The sequence below is a fragment of the Hemicordylus capensis genome, chromosome 1 (genome assembly GCF_027244095.1).
Source record: "Hemicordylus capensis ecotype Gifberg chromosome 1, rHemCap1.1.pri, whole genome shotgun sequence".
Lineage (NCBI taxonomy): Eukaryota > Metazoa > Chordata > Lepidosauria > Squamata > Cordylidae > Hemicordylus > Hemicordylus capensis.
This window is the reverse complement of record NC_069657.1, coordinates 86750006-86763547: the sequence shown is the minus strand read 5'-3', so window position 1 is coordinate 86763547 and position 13542 is coordinate 86750006. Positions and strand designations below refer to the sequence as shown.

Genomic DNA, 13542 nt, shown 5'->3' with positions numbered 1-13542 from the left:
ATTATGGGGCAGTTATTCCAGTGGCGTTGGGGAATAGAAGACGTAACGTTGACAGGTCAGCAGGCCATTGCAGGGGAAGGGAAATCAGAAACTTAATTGCCCTTCTGGCTGTCCTGCCAGCTCTTTGACCTTGGGAAGCAATGCCAACCACCCACAGAGCCTCATCTTGCTCCTTTGTAATTCCAGGACAGTCCAGAATAAACCTGAAATCATCCATGATCTGATTCTGGATGAAGAGGCCAATCTGGTATGTATTACAGAGGCTTGTTTGGGGGAGGCTGGTGGCCCCATTTTGTCCCAGCTTCCCTATCCAGGGTACTCTGTTGAGGAGCAGGGGAGGGAATGTGGGCGGGAAGGTGGAGTGGCTGTGGTCTATAAGAACAATATCGCCCTTGCCAGGATCCCCGTTGAAGTGTCTGACCATATTAAATGTGTATACTTAAGTTTGTGAACCAGTGATAGACTGGAACTTCTATTGGTGTACCGATCGCCCCGCTGCCCCACGGAGTCCCTAACTGAGCTGACGGACTTGGTCTCAGGATTGGCATTGGAGTCTCCCAGGCTTGTGGTGGTGGGGGACTTCAATTTGGGACCAACTTGTCTGGAGCAGCCCAGAAGTTCATAGCGGCCATGCCAACTAGGGGACCATCCCAAGTGGTATCAGGACCAACACATATTGCTGGTCTCATGCTCATGCTCATTCTGAACAGGGTGGTGTTCCATGGGTGGGGACTCCTGTGGTCCATCCATGACAATGGGGAAACCACCATCTGATTAAGGTTGGACTCATGACCACATCCCACCCCCGCGGGGGGGGGCATTAGGATGATCTGCCCGAGAAGGTTATTGTGTCCAAAAGGATTCCAAGAAGCCTTGGAGGGATTTAGTGTTGGCTCTGCTGGTGACCCTGTCGACACTTTGGTGGAGAATTGGAATAATCAACTCACCAGGTCAGTGGACATGATCGCTCCTAAGCGTCCTTTCTGACCCGCTTTGAAACTGGTCCCTTGGTATATGGAAGAACTACGGGGGCTGAAGCGGTGAGGTAGATGACTAGAGTGCAAGTGAAGAAAGACTTGCATAAATAAACAAACAAACAAACCCCTCAGGGGATGGGGCTGCTCCAGGAAGAGCATCTGCATGCTTGCATGCAGAAGGTTCCAGGTTTCCTGGAACTGAGCTGAATACGACAACAAATACCACTATGAAAATGTATATACCTCTTTTCAATAAAAGTTCCCAAAGTGCTTTATATAGATATAAATAAATAAAATAAAATGGCTCCCTGTCCCCAAAGGGTTCACAATCTATAAAAGAAACATAAGACAGACACCAGCAACAGACAGAGGTGCCACCAGAGAGGTTTGGATTCAGAAGCACCCTCAGATGTGTGTGTGACCCCATCCAGAACTGTGTGACCCCATCCAGAACTGGCAGATCAAAATTGTCCCCTGAGTTCTGACCCTGCACAATAAGTAAAGTAAAGTAAAGTAATGCCCTCGAGTCGGTGTCGACTCCTGGTGACCACAGAGCCCTGTGGTTTTCTTTGGCAGAATACAGGAAGGATTCACCATTGCCATCTCCTGTGCAGTGTGAGATGATGCCTTTCAGCACCTTCCTGTATCGCTGCTGCCCGATATAGGTGTTCCCTATATTCTGGAAAACATACCAGCGGAGAGGGGATTCAATCCAGCAACCTCTTGCTCGCTATGCAAGTCATTTCCCTGCTGCTACCTCCACCTTATCTGGATTCTGTCTCAATTTGTTACACCTACTCAATAATTCTGGCTTGGCTCCTTGGAGCATCATGTTCCTGCAGAGCAGACTGACCTGCTTCTCTGCCTTCCCACCTACGTGCTTATCTGCTAACTTACTGCTTGCTGATTACCTGCTTCTTCACCTGCTCAGCCACCTGGGGAAACTGTTTGCTGGCAAGCCATGCAGACAGCTTCCTCTATGTCCTTCTTTTGTTTATATTCCTCAACAGTTCCTCCATTCTGCTCAGACTGATCTCTTGTTAGCTCATTATACCCTTTCCCACTGCCATGTTTGAGCCTTCTAATGGGTTGTTACCTTTATCTGGAATCAGTTTCCATCACAGTACATCAGATTAGCATTCTTCCCCCTGAAGTCCCACTTCAAGATGCACTCAGTTCTATAACAGTGTTTTCCCATAGCACCCCTTTCCTCCTCTAATCTTATTCTTACCTTCTGTTTAACTATCACAATTTTCTTCTGACATTCCCCACAATTCTCATTTTGTTGGTCTATTGTAGAGGCCTCCAGGTAGAAATCATGTCCCTTCTGTACAGCATCTTGGATACAGTTGGTGTTAGGTAGTAGCTATAGGTTGTTTCCCCTTGCAGGTTCATGATTTTCTGTTTGCACTTGTCTTTATCCAGGCAAATGTCTGCTTAAGAGGAGGAGGCGGAAATGTCCAATGTGTGTTTTATTGGAATGAGATCTAAAACTTTAAAACTGACACAAATTATAGTTAGAAAAATCATTTATTCAGCTTTTCTATACTATAGTTTTCCATGCAATACCATACCTGAAAGGGTACCCCAACTGGGCCTGGGTAATGACAGAAGAATTAATAAGCTTGTTATTGTGGTAACTATAAGTCTTCTAGTCAGATGTGTAGCTCAGCATGATGCTTTGCAAATCACATTCAAAGGAGCCACGGAGAAATTTATTTCTACAGCTGCATATTATAAAACATCAGCCCAGACAATCACAAATTGTTAGGAAAGAAAACATGAGAAACAAAACAAAAACACACACAAAAAACCCCCAGGTCACTGCATAGAACACAACATGGGTGACTCTTCCCAGCTGAGGCCAGAAGAAGAATTTGGGAGCTCTGCCACAGGGGTCTCAGTGGAATGTAAATCATAAGCTGTGATTGACTCCAGTTGTAGACTGGGGCTGGACTGCATGCATAAATAAATAACTGGAATTACATAAGTAATCTATTCAATTTGTGGAATGTTAGAAACTTGTCCAGCCTTATGAGTCATTTGAGAGTTAATTACCTGCTAACCTAGAGCCTTGTAAAAAACATCTTCCCAAAAGGAGTACCCTTTTGCAACATTCTGCCTGTCTGCTTTAATAGTGTTGTGGTCATTTTCAGGAACAGATTTCATTGTTTGTAAAAAAAAAAAAAAAAAAATTGGTATCAGTGCTGCAATTTTCATTCCCACTCCCCTCTCCGTACTCTGTTTTTAATCCACGATGGACCCCTCCCCACTGACACTTCTTCAGAGAGGTGCAAAGGCACCACTTAACTCAGCCAACTGTAGTATGTTGGGTTCCATACAAGGGCGGGCACTTGAACAAAAAAGAAAACATCTTTATTGAAGAAAGGATAATACTGAACTGAGCTGAGTACAGCTTGCACAATCCAGAAACATCTGGAATTAGCTCCACCTTCCCTGCTGTTAAATCACAACAATCATTGCACCTGTAAGTCAGATTTGCAATATTGGCTGGAAGGGAAGGGAGGAAAAAGCAAGTGCAAATGCAAATGCAAGTAGAGAACTACTTCAGCTATGCCCTGAGTTACTAGTAGCTCTCAAGCCACCTAACATTCACCCCTGTTTTAAACAATTATTGACAGATGCTCAACTAGGTGAGAACGTCAAACAAGTTCTGGTCCAGTGAGGAGACTAGATCCTCTTAAGGTTCTTGTTTTCTTTCCAGAATAACAGGCTCTGAGGGGATTTTGACTGAGGTGCCTTTTCCCCAATACTGAAGAATGCTATTATTTTGTGAAAATTTATATACCTTGTTTCAGCAAAAAAAATTCACAAAGCCGTTTACTTAGAAAAAGAAACAAGAAATAGATTATTTCCTGTCCCCAAATTACTCAAAATCTAAATCAAAAACAAGGTAGACACCAGCAACTGGTTTCCTCTTTTTTATTTCCTTTTCTGTGTTTTAGAGAGAAATAGTGCTATGTATTAACATTGTGCTGTTATAAAGAGTTCCTCTCCCCCGCTAAATCCAAGAGAGTCACCACTTTAAAAGGTGCCACTTTGCTCACTTAACTGGACATAGAATACCCCCAGCCTCCTAAGGAGCTAGGTAAACAGGGAAGAAGGACCCCAATAAAACTGTTCTACCCTTCTGAGTAAATTGGGTCTCTGTGTACATTTGACTGCAAATCTAAAATCATGTTTGCCATACAACAAGCTCTTTTCGCATTACAAAAAAGCAGACCAAGAGTGGCAATTTCAAGGCCACTTATTCTGCTGTTACCCCTTTGACCCAAATGGGCTAGGAATTATTGCCAGTCTTGTAGCAATGCTGGTTTGTTACAACTTCAGTTGGTTTTGGTGCTGATTATTGTAATTCACATGGCTATATAGATCATTTGTGAAGTTAAGAACAACTTTGGCAATTTATTTATTTTAGATGTTTGTTTCCCAACTTTCTGTCATGAAATAGAATGCCCAAGGCAGCTCGCAACCGTTGAAAGTTATGCAAGATCAAAATAAGAACACCAAGCAGAAACAGTAACAGCACAGCAATTAAAACAGATATACAGAAACAACAGTCAACTGAGCAATGCCACAGTTCCACTGATTTAGTGGCTTCACTGAGGAAAGTGTTGAACCTACCTCAGTGCATGGGACTCGGAATGCACGGGACTCAGAAAGAACAGGTTAATGGCTGACACAATGTGCAGCAGTACAGAGTTAAGTAATAAATATTATCTGTGCACATACCCCTACCTGTTTGAATAACTGGAGAATAATCATAGAATTTGAATTGATTAGTATATGGACTTACCAAATTCCTATATTAGAACTGAACAGGCTACCCCTCACCCCAAAATTTGATTCTTCTTCTCCTTCCACAAAAGCCACCAAAACGAAGTGCTTACAGAAATCTTTTACCTCAAGATTACATGTTTCCCTCTTTCACCCCCAGTCCCAAATACATGTTGTTTCTAGGGCCAAAGCCTCACTCACTCCTGCTGTCCCAGGAGTGACTATCCCAGTTACTATTTAGCAGAGTAACTGGCCCAATTCACCCCCCAGCACAGTACCTCCAGTGACTGTTGCTGGTGTCTATCTTACATTTCTTTTAGACTGTGAGCCCTTTGGGGACCCATCTTACTTATTTATTATTTCTCTATGTAAACCACTTTGGAAACTTTTGTTGAAAAGTGGTATATAAATTGTTGTTGTTGTTGTTGTTGTTGTTGTTGTTGTTGTTATCCCTGCAATCAGGCTCTGTACCGGAGGACTGAAAGAAGCAAATGTAACACCAATTTTCAAAAAGGGATCCAGGGGTGATCCAGGAAATTACAGGCCAGTTAGCTTAACGTCCGTTCCAGACAAATTGATGGAAAGCATCCTCAAGGATAAAATTGTAAAGCACATAGAACAACAGGCCCTGTTGGGAGAGAACCAGCATGGCTTCTACAAGGGAAATCTTGCCTCACAAAACTTTTAGAGTTCTTTGAGAGTGTCAACAAGTGTGTGGATAAGGGTGATCCAGTTGACATAGTATGCCTGGACTTCCAAAAAGCTTTCGACAAAGTTCCTCATCAAAGACTCCTGAGGAAACTTAGCAGTCATGGGATAAGGGGACAAATACATGTGTGGATTGCTAACTGGTTGAAGGACAGGAAACAGAGGGTAGGTATAAATGGAGAGTTTTCACAATGGAGGGAAGTAAGAAGTGGGGTCCCCCAGGGATCTGTACTGGGACCGATGCTTTTTAATTTATTCATAAATGATCTAGAAGTAGGGGTAAGCCACGAGGTAGCCAAATTTGCAGATGATACCAAACTCTTTCGGGTAGTGAAATCCAAAATGGATTGTAAGGAGCTCCAAAATAATCTCTCCAAACTGGGTGAGTGGGCAACAAAATGACAAATGTGGTTCAATGTTGGCAACTGTAAAGTGATGCACATTGGGACGAAAACCTCCAACTTCAAGTATACATTGAGGCGATCTGAGCTGTCAGTGATTGACTAGGAGAGGAATCTTGGGGTCATGGTGGACAGTAAAGTGTCGACTCAATGTGTGGCAGCCGTGAAAAAGGCCAATTCCATGGTAGGGATCCTTAGAAAGGGGATTGAATATAAAACTCCTAATTTTATAATGCCTTTATAAAAAACTATGGTGCAGCCACACCTGAAGTACTGCATACAATTCTGGTCACCACATCTTAAAAAGGACATTGTAGAACTGGAAAAGGTGCAGAAGAGGGCAACCAAGATGATCAGGGGCCTAGAGTACCTTCCTTATGAGGCAAGGCTACAAAACCTGGGGCTATTTCGTTTAGAAAAAGATGACTGTGGGGAGACATGATAGAGGTCTATAAAATCATGCATGGTGTGAGGAAAGTGGATAGAGAGAAATTCTTCTTCCTCTCACATAACACTAGTACCAGGGGTCATCCCATGAAATTGATTGCCAGGAAATTTAGGACCAGCAAACAGAGGTACTTTTTCACACAACACATAATCAACTTGTGGAATTCTCTGCCACGAGATGTGGTGACAGCCAACAACCTGGATGGCTTTAAGAGGGGTTTGGATAACTTCATGGAGGAGAGGTCTATCAACGGCTACTAGTCGTAGGGCTGTGGGCCATCTCCAGCCTCAAAGGCAGGATGCCTCTAAGTACCAGTTGCAGAGGAGTAACAGCAAGAGAGAGAGCATGCCCTCAGTTCCTGCCTGTGGGCTTCCCAGCAGCATCTGATGGGCCACTGTGTGAAACAGGATGCTGGACTAGATGGGCCTTGGGCCTGATCCAGCAGGGCTATTCTTATGAAGAAAGTGTAGGGGGAAAATGGCAGTTCAGTCCCCAAATAGCAAAGCAAAACTAGTTTGGTGAGAAAGCACCAAAGCACGAGGTCTTAAAACAGTTTTTTTCGTATTGAAGAACTGCAAGGATTTATTTAAAGAAAAGGTTACAAACACACGTGAAAAAGCCTGCAGCTTAATTTCAGCTGTAGCTCATGGCTGAATAGAGAGACCAAAATAAACAGCCATCTCTGGAGAGACAAAATGGAGATTAACACTGGAAGAACAAAGAGGGTAGGAGTCCAGTACTTTTATCCATGACCCTAGAAACCCCCAGTGGTAACTATGAGACATTGCAACTTAGAGCTGATGTTGCCAGGGTCCTAGCACCAACAGAAAGGAGGGAGAGGGGAGAGTCAGAGTCCTCCTCGCAGGTTAAAAGTGAGACTGGAAATGCAATGCATTCTAACGCTGTGTTTTGAAAGCACTTTATAACACAGTTCTACAAACCTTCCCTGCTCTGAATACAACTCTCCCCCACTCTCACACACATTTACTGAGGCAACTCTCAACTTTCCTTCACCACCTCCTGCTTTAATTCTATGTGAGGCAAAATAATGATCCCAGCACTTCAAGGTAAAGTACTTCCTCCCTGTTCTATAACTTGCTAGAGAGGCGAGCTTAGTCACTTAGTCAAGGCTTAGCTCTGGAGAACAACTAAGGGCTTTCAGGGAGGCACCTCCCATGGGACAATAGCATGACAGGCATCACTTTGTCCCCAACCGCACAGAAAACCCTGCCATACCTGCTGCTCTGATGTGTCTTTGCCGGGGATAAACGAAACACACGTGGAGGAGAAGGTGGAAGAGGCCTTGCCACTCGCACCCAGTGGCGGTGCAGCTCCCACAGCCCGGCCGCACCCCTCACCTGGAAGAGAGATCAAGCAGGCTGGCTGGGGCCTGCCGCAGGTCTTGCCACCCTTGGCCCCCGGGTGCTCTTCCTCCTCCTCTTGGCTCGGCTCGAGTGGCGTGGGCTGCTGAGGGAGGCTCAGGCAACCATGTGCAGCTGTCCCTCTCAGCTTGCACTCTCTCCTTGTGTGGGTGCAAAGCCGGCAAGAGACAAAATATGTCACGTGCCATGGAATATGCAGTCGCAGGCACACAGAAGCAGCTGCTCAGCAGACAGTAGCGCCGCAGCAGGATGCTTAGCTTGCCCGGCCAGCCGCCCATAGGGCAAATAAAGAGCTGACCCAGCCTCATGAGAGAGCAGGAGAGGGCAAAGGGGGCTGGCTGCTGGGCCTTGGGGGGCCCCCCCAGACACTGTGAGCCTGGGGACAATTGTCCTCCCTTGCTCTATTATCGCTATGCTCCTGGTGGCTGACAAGATGGAGCCAGTGTGTACAGCTTCAGAGCTAATGCAGGCATCCTTGACGCTGCAGAGAACAGACAGTTGCACAAGTAGCACTGTTGCAGTTATTCCCATTGTGACAAATGGGAGAAACTGAGGTAGCGCTGTTTGCACAACCGCCAATTCTCTACAGTGTCAAGGCTGCCTTATGAGTCTACAGCTGCCCTGAGGCAGCTTCAATCCAATTGAAAGGTGTTTGTGCATAAGACAGAGTCTCCCTTTACAGACTCAGCTTCAAATAGACATCGACTAAGCTCTGATCCTGATCCTGCCCTAATAAACCTGCCCACCCTTCTTTCTCATCATCGCAAGCCCGTTCAGGGCCAGTTTTAGGGCCAGTTCAGATGATATACTTCCAACCCATGTTATTAATGTTAGAGAGCTCAGGAGGGGAGATTCCTTTATCTGTCCCAGCTACAGCAGAAGTGTGCAGGTAAGGGAGCACTGCTAATTAATATTGTCTGGAGACATGGAGTAAAAAGTTCCAAATAAAGCAGTTTGTTTAGGGAATCCATCAGGGAGATAGATTGAGACCTACATGCCTCATTGCTAGCTACATACAAGAGGGGAAGGAAGAAGAAGGAAGACTCTCAGGTGAGAGAATGAAACTGAGGCAATCAGTCTAACAAAGGGAAATCAGAGTAGAGAAAGCATGGTTGGGGGCGGGGAATGCCGAGGATGCCCTTTCTGGCTGTCTCTACCCCTTATGCCCCTAGGGGTCAATACTAGGGTTGCTGGGGCTAAGAGTCGATGCCATCAGGAGCTGCATCTCCAACAATTAAAGGGACATGCCAAGAGTACACCCATGCTGCCACCTTTTGTGGACAGCCTGATATCCTTTCAGTGTCTTTCTTTATTGTGGGGAGGGGGGATTCATCTGGAGCACCACTCTGCTTGCAACTCAAATACTAGTTTACTCACTAGTTCCCTTCTAGATGCTTAATTCCTTACTAAAGGAATGTGCTGGGATGATGTTGGGATGTCTGAGAAAGAAGCTCTAGCATGCCTCCCCCCCTTTATTTGTGTGGACTGGAAACATAACACCTGAAATGGAATGGGCACATCTCAGCTGTCCTTTCTCCAGCATTCCACACTCCCTCTTGTCTTGCCCCAACATTTGATGCCCCAAATTGTCTCCTCCCATCCAGAAACAAGCCCGTAACAGTTCATAACAGCACTAATAAATGCATCTGCTGATTAAAAGCTTGCTGGAGCAATAACAATTTAGTTCCCTAGCAGGAAGTCAGCAAAGATGGGGCAAAATGAATCTCTTTACGGTGGGAATTCTGGAGTCTAGGTTCAACTGCAGAGAAAGCCCACCCAGGGCCCAGCCAAACAGAAATCAGATATTGATGAGACACACAGGTGGGTCTCCTTCTCCTCTTATGATCTTAACAGGCAGGCAGGTTCACATGTGAAAAGGAAGCTCTTTAGATATCCTGTCCCCAAGTCAATTAGGGCTTTAAATCTGAAGGCAAAAGGCTATCACGTACCAAATACCTTGCCCCAAAATGGAACACTTAGAAAAAATATCCTTGCTATTCGGTTTAGTCTGGTTTCAGCTCAGTACGCTGAACTTTTTGGTGGATAAAGTGCCTGACTGAGGCATTTATGTAGTAATAGAACCCAAGGAAGAAGACACCTTGCTTTACTTGTCTATCTACTAGCTGGGAACCATTGCAGAAAAGTGTGCTCACCCTCTGGTTGCAAGGGTACAAATAGCCCTAAGGGTTTCTATTCCTTATGTTGCCCGAAGTAGGTGGAACCAGCCAGGCTTTTCCTCGCCTACTCAGGCTGCTTCATGAAAGTGGCTCCCAGTTGCCTAATCTCCTTCCATGCAGCAACAGCTCAAAACATAGTCTGCTGATGCACTCTAGTGGCACATTTTGTGAGCTGTGATAATGAATGAATGTTTGATTTTAAAAAGAGTGCAAGGAATTTTAACTAATACTAGGCTCAGATTGCTAGACATAGTCTCATTCCACATGAGTAATATCAGATTAATGGATACAAAGCCAGAATAGTGTTGTGGTTAGAGTGTTGGGCTAGGGCTGGGAAGACCAGAGTTTGAATCCCCATTCAACCATGAAACTCACTGGGTGACTCTAGGTCAGTCATGTATCTCTCAGCCTAACCTCACAGGGTTGTTGTGAGGATAAAAAAAAGCATGTGCACCACTCTGAGCTCCTTGGAGAAAGAGTGGGAAATAAATGTAAATAAATATAAATAAAGATAGATAGATAGATGAGCCATGAATATATGTATCTTATAAACATGTCAAGAATTCTGATTATCATGCTGGACCATCAACCAGAGTTTAACGTGGGTATCTTTTCTATATGACAAATTTATTTTATTAGTACAATAAATATTACAATATGCTTGGATTACCAAAATGTTCATTAAGAAAAAGACAATCAAGACAGCAGAAGTTGCTGGCATGAAGATGCAACGAGGAGGAAATGTACTCCAGTTGATTCTCTACCTGTCAGGCAACCATTAAAGGTGCAAGAGCCTTGGAGGCTACCCTCCTGCTCGCTATCGCCCATCCTGGAGTCTTCTGAGGTCCCGCTTTCCCTTCAAAGATGGCAACCACCAGAGGCGTCCTGACCCAATCACTCATTCTTCTTCCGGCGTGGGTTGCCATGGCTCTGAGTCCCCACCTCCATCGCCCGTGCGTCCCTTACTCTTCTCTGTTTACATCCAGAGGAGGGAGGAGCTGGCGATCTAATGCCCGGGGAAAGCTGAAAGCAGTAGTAGCAGCAGCAGCAGCAGCCTGCTCTAGCAATTGGTGTGACCTTGTGCAGCCGCTGCTTTCCCTGTCTTGAGTAAGCTGCCTGTCCTCTTGAGCTGCGGTGGAACCGGGGCGTGCCGGCGTGAAGGTGAGCGGGGCGTCCGCCTCCTGCTGCTGCCCAAGCAGCGCGGGGCTTGCTCTCTCCTCTTCGCTGGAGCGAGGGAGGGCGGCGAAGAGGCGATTCCTGGAGACAAGGAACTCACTTTCCTTATCAGAGAAAGGGAGTGGGGGCGCTTGACCTCTCCTCCCCCCTCTCTTAAAATGAATGAGTAATCCCCGTATTGTGAGAAACAAAAGTCTAAGACAACTTAATTGGCAGAATCTGTTCTGTTATCCTTTGGAAAGAGGGGGGAAAGGATAATCACTTCTCAAAGCCCCTGGCACCTCCACCCACTCTCCTTCAAGAGAGTAGCTCAAGCACTGTTTCAGCCACATTATTCCAGCTCTTCTATTTTTAGATCTTTCTATATTCCCGTATGGTTTGAGCTAGCCCTCCGCCCCCCGCCACACACACGAGATCATTGCAGATACTTATATGTTCTGTGCAAGTTTCTTGTTGCCCTTTGAATTTCTTTAATATAGATATAACGGTTTATCCTATGCTTAGTAAACTGTGAGTTGTTAGTTTGGGATAGGATGCAGCTTGACCTAGCCAGCTAGGATTATGTTCTATTTCCTTAATTACCGGTATTATAATAGTTACCAATCGGGCAATGTGAGTAAGTAGAATGCAACAATCTAGCCTGCAGAGCGAGAGAGAGAGAGAAATCATTGTGAAGCAGCCCTATGCTAAAGCCCAGGACCTTTCTCCAAGGAGTTTTCAAAGGCTGCAGTTTCTTTCTTCATTTCTTGTCCTCTTCATATGCTTCTTTTCTAGTCTTTTTGATAGCAGCCATGAGAGTTTGTTTTTGTTTGATGGACTTAACATAAATTGCAAGCTGTATGTCCTGGGATGAGGTTCAATAACTGCATCCTTTACTAAACTATGTTGTGGTAAACTATGGAGTGAGGCACCTTGATTTCTGGGATCAGTGAGCACTGATGTTTTAACACCAGATTTAGTTGAGATTTTGTCTAGCGAAACTGGCAGAATCTCATAAAGGAGAAAAGGGATTATTCTGCAGTAGGCTTGGTGCCTGGTGTAAAAAAATAATAATGGTGTGTTGAGATGTATGTTCAATGACTGACTGCATATATGAGGGCAGAAGATTTCTTGTCGTCCCAGAAACACAACATAGTTTGAAAGCCATTGTGCTTGCCTTATTGCTTGTTCATGACTGAGAAGAATGGTCCTCATTTACTTTGTCTTGGGTAAGGGGGCCTAATCAGTACACAAAGTCCAAAAGACATTCAAATAACTTGCTGAATCTGCAGACAATATTGTGAGAAATGGGAAATGGGTTTATTCATCATGAATATGTGAAAGTGCTCTTGAGATTTTTTTAAAAAAACTTATCTCCTTACACAAGTAGAGGAACAAGTGTTTATTATTGTTCTGCTTGTAGGAGAGCAAGCAGCATTGGGTTAAGTCCTCCTACATCAGAAGGCAAGGCCAATACACTTGATGCCTTGTCCAGAAAATAGATCCCTTGCTGAGTTTTCTGCTGTCTTCAAATAAAGAGCAGGCTATTTTTCTGGCTCCTGAACTCCTGCCTGGAAGCCCAGCCAGTTCTCTAAAGATTGTTGGTGTTGAAGCAGGGTCAGTGTCAGTTGGTTCCTGGCAGGAGACCTTTCTGCTCCAAGCCTTGTTCATTATAACTGTTCCTATACTACTCCCAATATTGCTGATGGAAAGGATGGAATACCAAGCCCTCTTTTCAGAACCAGCAGAATCTCCAGCTAGCATTGTTTCTCTCCATCTTTAAGTGACAGTGCTGTGCCAGTATATGAACATTGCAGGCTCTTGGTGAAGATGATCCATGCAACGTTGATTTGGGCAACTATCCTGCCCTGAATAGAGTAGTTCTTCTGGATGTGGAGCTTGTCTCCAGCAGCCAGGAGAGGCCAAACACTGCAGGAGGTGGAAAAGAGGGGTCCATGAAGCAACGCATACCTGCTCCATTACTCCCCTTCAGTTGAGAAATGCTGCACCTGAAGTTCAACAAGGTTGTGGTTAAATAAGTAGCCTCTCGAGAAAATCCGGAGTTCTCATCCGAGACAGTTGGGGAGAACCTGCCTCATGGCCCCCCAACAGTGGTGCTACAACAATTTGTGGACAGAATGTCTTGAATAAACGTTTAATATGATTCAGAAGTTCACATCAGTCACAAGGGAGGTACAATAACCATTGATCTTCAACAGGAAACATGCCACTTTTACTTCTGTATGCAGCATAACCTGTCCATGACAGTGTCCAACATGTATTGAATATTCTGGCAAACTGGCTGAGCTTGACAATACTGAACCAAGGGTAATAGTCCCTACCTCTGGAACTGGAAGCAAAGGCCATGGAACAGATGCACTGCCTTTTGTCTTATGAATGTGTATATATTGTTGCTTGTCTTTTTAAATGAGAGAGCATAATAAAACAAGAACTCTGGAGGCAGGAACCATCACAGTGACTCCTTTCTGGCACAGG

General features: G+C 44.9%; 1 protein-coding gene and 1 long non-coding RNA gene across 4 annotated transcripts in view; one reads left to right on the top strand and one right to left on the bottom strand.

Annotated features, from left to right (window-relative positions):
• Positions 1–13542, bottom strand: part of LOC128340965 (embryonic protein UVS.2-like) — an 86727-nt gene that overhangs the window by 27339 nt on the left and 45846 nt on the right. Inside the window, exons 1-2 of one of the 3 annotated variants that reach the window (XM_053286912.1) lie at positions 7569–7691; positions 2209–2478 (exon numbers count right to left, since the gene is read on the bottom strand). The gene's annotated coding sequence lies outside the window, so the exon portion shown is untranslated. Of the gene's footprint in view, positions 1–947; positions 1008–2208; positions 2479–7568; positions 7692–13542 lie in introns of those variants that run through there. The other 2 variants (XM_053286914.1, XM_053286910.1) reach the window with 2 other exon arrangements.
• The window catches only part of LOC128340966 (uncharacterized), an 87142-nt gene continuing 84466 nt past the window's right edge, over positions 10867–13542 (top strand). Inside the window, exon 1 of the long non-coding RNA XR_008314113.1 lies at positions 10867–11052. This is a non-coding gene — a long non-coding RNA (uncharacterized LOC128340966). The remainder of the gene's footprint in view (positions 11053–13542) is intronic.